Raw genomic sequence first — 7,117 nt, 5'->3', positions numbered from 1 at the left:
TGCTTGGTTTGGCCTTTTTCTTTTCCCGTCTATTTCTCAAGTGACTTGTAATTGAAGCAAGAGACAACTAAGTGTGTGGTGGTCCTTACGGGGTCTAAGTGACCCGAGAGATTAAGGAAAACGCTCACTCGGTCTAAGTGACCGTTTGAGAGAGGGAAATGGTTGAAATAGACCCGGTCTTTGTGACCTCATCAACGGGGACTAGGTTCTTTGGAACCGAACCTCGGTAAAACAAATCATCGTGTTCACTCGCCTTGATTCTTGTTTGATTTGTTTTCCTCTCTCTAACATTTCCTTGCTAGTGTGAATTTGAGTTGGCTCACATACATCATCTGCAATCCTTGAGCAACTCCTAGCAACAGAGATATTCTTCTGGACTAGAATTTAATTCTAACTCTAACCCCCGACCTTTGTGTGTGTTTAAGTTTATAAATTTTAGGTTTCGCCTATTCACCTCCCGCTCTAGGCGACTTTCAAGTTATGACACAGAAGTATTCGAGAGCAAATGATAGGATGGTCTTTCTATTGGCGAGTCAGGAGACCTAAATAGTCAGGCGAGACTAGAGAACGAGAGAGCTAAAAGGGCATGTGAGATCAATGGTCAGGTAACTCTATGTCATCAAGATATAATTTCTTAATTAAGTTAAATTGAGAAAATTCTAGTGTTGCATTCAAAAACTCATGTACTCTAACTACAACAATAGTTTATCGATCTATCCACAACAATGCTACACCGCGCCACGACCATGACTGCGATCGTGTTGCACCATGCCATGCCTCACCTTGCAACGCCATGCCTTGTCTCGGTGGAGGCAGCGCATGTGTGAGTGTGACACACCTTTACCTTTTTCTCAACTACTGAAGGAATATAGATAGGTCCATCTATATAAACCATGTAACTGTCCCATTGACCATCTGCACGATGCTAAAGGATCATACATAGTTAGTTTAATCTTGTCTTTCAGAATTATTAAATACTTTAAATGAGCCAAGCCCATAAACTACATATTAGACAAATTCAAATTAGACAAATTCAAATCCACTACTCTTTGATATATAAGGGTTTTGGTGGAGGCTGTTAAGTTGACCATCCATCTAGAACAGGGATTACATATTCATATCTGAACAATGGACTATACCTTGAATTGACAATTTTGCATGAAGTGAGTTTCTCCAAAGTTCTTATCTCGTACTAGACTATTACAAGAATCCCCTTGGCTTGAATCATATAAGTCAAACTTCGAGGCCTTTCATGAGTATATAAATATTGCCCACATATCATAGATCGTGACTAGCAGTGAAACTCATATAGGTGTGTTCCTTCTAGGATGTTCTGTAAGATAACATCCCTACTTAGATAAGTCACTCAAATCATATTAATATTTTAGTTAGCCTATCGTACATCAAAGGAGAAATGTGCATATGAAATTACCTAGATTTTATTTAAGGAGTCTCTCCATCAGTCATTCTCTAGCTTGTTTCACCATTCTACTCTATGAGATCTCCAATCACATAGAAAATGCTACTACTATGGAATGGCATTAAGTGGGTCTCAAGCCCATCTTCCTCGATGCACCATCTATCACATTATGTGACAAATCTTCTATAAACTCGCATACCAAATTCTTAGAAGTATGGACATAGTCCAACACAATTAATCTAGAATTTCTTGGTGTTTTAACAGTTTCAACCGTTTTTTGACATGCTTTGTAGTATTCATGTTAACCTAAGAATTGTTCACTTTGATTACCAATGTTTAATCATTATAGCTCATATAGATAACCAGTATTCGATTTTCAACTACTAGTAAATCCATAAGGAGTTCACGAAGCCACTCGGCATCAACTTTGGCAATATCTAATGTTGTGAGTTCTACTTTTATTGTTGACCTTGTTAAGATGGTCTGCTTACAAGACTTCGATGAAACAACCACACCTTCAAGTAAGCACACATATCTACTTGTGGCTTAAATCTAATCACCATCACATATTTTGTTTGCATCACTATAACACTCTGGTACCCTTAGGTGTGTGGTATAGTAAATGACATTACTCATAGTCCCTTTTAGATAGCGCAATACCCTCTCTAGGGCATGTCATGATCATCCCTAAGATTGGAGACAAAGCAACTGAGTTTGCTCATAGCAAACGAGATATCAGGCCTCGTTGAACTAGCCAAATCCATGAGAAGACCATGCTTTGACAATATCTCAATTGATCATATGCGATTATATGATTTTCCTTAATAGCACACTTGGGTCATAAGTAGTTGGACCAGACGTGTAGTCACTATATCCAAAGCAACTCATCGACCTTTCAACCTAATAGGATTGCACAAGAATAACCCCATATTTCCTCCTCCTCTGAACATCTTTATGTTAAGAACAACATTAATCTCTCCCAGATTGTTTATTTCAAAGTTACTAGACAAAAATTACTTTACTTCCTCGATCATATTAACACCATTACAAAAGATTAATATATCATCCACATAAAAAATGTTATACCTTCACCCCTGTCAAACCGGTAATGGACACATTTATCAGCTTCATTTGCAACAAATTTAGCCAAAGTCAAAACTTTATCAAATTTCTCATGTGCTTTGGTTCTTGTTTTAAACCATAAATTTGTTTTAATTTAAACACCTTTTCCTCTTTACCAATTGGTGTAAATCCACCAGGCTAGTCATTGTAGATCTGTTCATTAAGCTCTCCATTTAGGAAAACAGACGTAACATTCATCTGGTGAACGATAAGACCATGTGAGGCAGCCAAAAAAAGTAACACATGTATGGTCATTAGAAGGGCAAAAATTGATTAAGTATTGAAATGACCTTTCCCCTATTTTTGTGTATAACCCTTTGCCATAAGTCTCGCCTTAAAACTCTCAATAATATGATTAGGCATGAGCAATTACATTCCTCCTTCCTCTTACATATAAATGTTTCATACTCAAGGGTGCATGTTTCTATCTTTTCGTTGTACCGACAATTGATTGAGATTTCTTCTAGATAACATTCTTAGACAAAGGCATCATCGTTCGTCCTATTGTCACCATGTTCCTATTATCGTCGAAGCTTCGCTTATCAACTTCTTCAGTGATTTCTATTCTTGATTCTATCGATTAGACTAAAGAAGTATGACAAAGGTCAAGGGGGAAGGTCGTAATCCTTTTCGAATCACGCTAATTCATTTGTCTCGAAATAGCAATTAAAAATTGTTTTTATCTTCTGGGTCCTTTGGCTGGATAATCAAATATGGTTTACCCAAGGGATAATGGTTAGAATAGCGACACTTAGTAGAAAAATCAAGGAGCTTAAGATAAGGAAGGTGAAATTCATCCATTTTTTGGCTAAGGAGTATTCAAGTTTTCTTGGTCGATGGGAGCCGAGGGTGACGGCAGACGACGAGACGGAGCCGCCGGGGGCATGGCTGCACGGGGTGGCGCGGCGCCTCGGCGGGGGCGTGGATGTAGCTGTGGCGGGCACGGCGGCGACGGGCGGGCGGCGTGGCGGCGTACGGCGGCGACCGAGCGAGGAGAAGAAGAGAAGAAACAGAGAGAATAGAGAAGGAGCCCGACGGTTTTAAAAACCTTATTTCGGCGGTTGTGTTAGTAGCCGCCAAAAATAAATGTATATTCAGCGGCTGTGTCAGAAGCCGCCGAAAATAGGTTTATTTTCGGCGGCTAAGTCCTGGCCGCCGAAAATAACCTTGGCCGCTGAAAATGGTGTACAGTTCTGTTGTGTTCCACAAAAACTACTATTTAGTCTATGTTAAAGGATTCTCGTGAGGTGGCTCTTCTTGTTTTTATTATATTCTTAGGAACTAAATGATGACAATGTTCATGCCAATGATAGGGAATAGCAGCTTGATGAACATAAATATTTACATACTTAAACTTTCTTCTTGGTGTCAAAGTTTTGTCAGCTTAATAATTTATTCAAAGGTCACTTAGATGTCAGCTGGATTGAGATGGCAGTCACAGTTGGTATGGTCCTCCACAACAATCCATGTCAAATAATTGTTTTTCTAGCCTAGTTTATCACGTGAATCAGACATGCATATGTATAGCACCACACAACTAAGGAAAAAAGAAACTTCCATTAGCCAAAATAATTTATGTCGGCTTGAAATAATCCCACGAAAATTTATCAACTTTTGTCGGCCCTCACTCAACCAACAGAACCTAGTAAAGTTTTGTCATTTTTGGTCAAACGCCTCACAGAAATAGTTAATTTTTATCGACTGCAGTCAGATGGTCGATAGTCTACATCAATGATGGCGTCTTCGTCTCAAGCAACGTCCTAGTCTCCTAGAGTGGTCCCTGTTTGCCGTATAGTAGAAAGAGGCATGGTCTAGGCATATTTACAATCAAGGAGTCAGGGGAAGTCAATATGATTATCATCGACCAACCCTAAAATTAAATTTATTAAGCTCATAAATATTGGTTATTGTATTGTTAATTTTGTATTTATTGTGTATTTGTATAGTTTGGTAAACCTAGTTACGATGGAATATTTATGGTTAGGTTTTTAAGATTGATAGAATGTTATAACTTACTAGTAATAAATATTAGTATTTTAGTAAAATATCGTAATATAAATCACATATAATATCAACAGGTTCACGAAACATATGCATCACATGTTTCCATCGGCATGCCTAACATAGCATATTTTGCATGGCTATAGGGTCCCACCTACAAAGTACATATTTTTGGAGATTATACCATTCTCGTCATGTTTGTGTGTGCTAATGCTCAATTGACCGAGTATCACACGACAACGATGATTTATACATCATTACTCTCGATCTTAGAGCAAAATAATTATCAACCACATTTGGAGACAAGTAGCACATGAGAATCTAGAAATGTACTTTATTATTTCTGGGAAGCCACAAACATCAACCAAAAAACTTCATTATTGAACTATAACTCATAAGCAATCTAACAGAGGGCACCATCAATGATGGGTTGTAGGTAGAACGCTGTTGGGTTTGTCAACGCAAGTTGGTTGAATGGCGGCAATTGTTGCAGTTGTAAGAGGGTGGTTGTGTTAGCCACATCGTGCGGGTAGAACGGCAACAACTGCTGCTATGTAAGAAGGCAACAGGCTCACAACAACTAGTTGGCTGAATGGTAGTTGTTATTGTTGCAAATAAGCAACAGAGTTCAATGTAGCCAGTTGGTTGAATGGAATAAACTTTTGTTACTGAGAGTTGGCAGTAAGGTTTTCCAGCGCAAGTTGATGCAGTTTTTGTGCCCTGATGCTTTGTGCCAACAAATGCACCAAAGATAACTGTTGTAATAGGGCTGACGGTTATTGGAGGAACAAGGGTGATAAAGTTAAGATGCCTGCTGCAATTGCCTGTTGGATCCTATAGAGATGAAGAATTGGGTTTTCACATACTGAAGCCATCACTGATGAAAGGTACGGGGGAAGAAGGGAAGCTATAGGAGCTTGTGAGCATTGCAGGAAAATGGCGTGGTAGTAGCGCTTGCAGAAAGAGCAAGGAGCTTAAGGAGGGAAAATATCTTGGTTGTCATTGTTGCTACTCTATTCTAGTTTCTATGTTGATAATTGGTCTCAATAATATGTGCGATGGATTACGTACTAATCTAAGAGATATTTATACACATGTCAGTCCTTGTGCTTGTGCAAGATTAATTTTGGATTTTGCCAAAAGAATATTAGTAAGATAAGCTAGAGATGACCTGGTATCACGTTGGTTTTGATATTTAGTGACCAGTTTGTTGGGTTATAATTTATATGTAAGCAAGATAATCTCCATAAAATACAATAAATAAGTGGTTTTTCCTCTTGGTGTTTTCCAAATACATGGGTGACAATGGTGTGATGCATTACCTTTACACATGTCTAACGATAGCCACATATGTGTAGCATGCTTGTGCTATTTTTCACTAGAAAAACAATTCATGGCGCTATTCACCAATGTTAATTCTACTTTGGTTAACTTGTGTAATAATCGGTTTAAAGAGTCACTCAATCCCCACCGTTAGAAATTTAGGTACTTTTAGTTGCATTTTAATCTAGAAAGTTGATACTACTTTTTATGTCAATAGAAAGGTGCACATGTAATTTGAATGTAATGAATATGAACAAAATAAATAGTAACACTACCGGAATCCGAGGCTTTGCCGAGTGTCGGCATCTTTGTCGAGTGCCTTTTGTCAGGCACTCGGCAAAGCAAGCTTTGCCGAGAGCCGCACTCGGCAAAGTTCGGCTCTTGGTAACGAGCCTCTTTAACGAGTGCAGGACACTCGGCACAGGACACCACTCGGCAAAGACATGTTTGCCGAGTGTCAAACACTCGGCAAAGGCGGCGCTCGGCAAAGGGTCGTCAGCGGTCGTCCTAAAGTTGACGGCCGTCAATCTTTGCCGAGAGCCGACGATTGGCACTCGTCAAAGTGGCTTATTTGTCGAGTGTCAAATATTTGGCACTCGGCAAAGGACTCTTTACCGAGTGTCTTCTCAAGACACTCGGCAAAGCATATTTTTATTTTTTAGATTTTGTCTCCCAAACTTTTTGTGGTATGTTCCTACACTATGTAGACCTACATGTATCATTTGTGGACAATTATAACAGAGTTTTCAATCGTTAGTAGATTTAGTTCGATTATTTGCATTTCTTCGGAAAATTCAGATTTGAACTGCAGGTCACTCGAAACTTGAAAAATCGTGCATGCAAAAATGATATTCATGTTACTTAACATAAGTTACGATCGATTCCAGGAGCGGACCGGAAACTTCGAGCAACATGCTCACTAAACATGGATGTGAACTTGCCATCCACATGTTTAAAAATTGTATAAATACAAACAAAGTCAGAAAATCATGAAACTTGGACACGTGTCATGATATCATATGTACAGGCTGTGATAAAAAATTGAAAAAGATTCGAGAAAACTGTGACGCGCTATGTGTAGAAACCTAAGAGATCCACATTGGAACTCTATGATTTCATGTGTAGTTCTCTTAGGTTTCTACACATAGTGTCTCACAACTTTCTCCAAACATTCTAAAATTTTTATCACGCCCTCTATATATGATATCATGACATGTTGAAAAGTTTCATGATTTTCTGACTTTGTTTGTG

The 7,117-nt window shown here is 38.7% G+C and overlaps 1 pseudogene across 1 annotated transcript; it reads right to left on the bottom strand.

Annotated features, from left to right (window-relative positions):
- Window positions 1-4,868: 4,868 nt before the first annotated feature.
- Window positions 4,869-5,603, bottom strand: z1A1_1 (alpha zein pseudogene; annotated as a pseudogene). Its single transcript, NR_152428.1, has one exon. The product of NR_152428.1 is annotated as an alpha zein pseudogene (transcript).
- Window positions 5,604-7,117: the final 1,514 nt, after the last annotated feature.

This window comes from Zea mays, chromosome 4 (genome assembly GCF_902167145.1).
Source record: "Zea mays cultivar B73 chromosome 4, Zm-B73-REFERENCE-NAM-5.0, whole genome shotgun sequence".
NCBI lineage: Eukaryota > Viridiplantae > Streptophyta > Magnoliopsida > Poales > Poaceae > Zea > Zea mays.
Note: the sequence above shows the minus strand (reverse complement) of the source record. Positions and strands in the feature narration are given on the sequence as shown.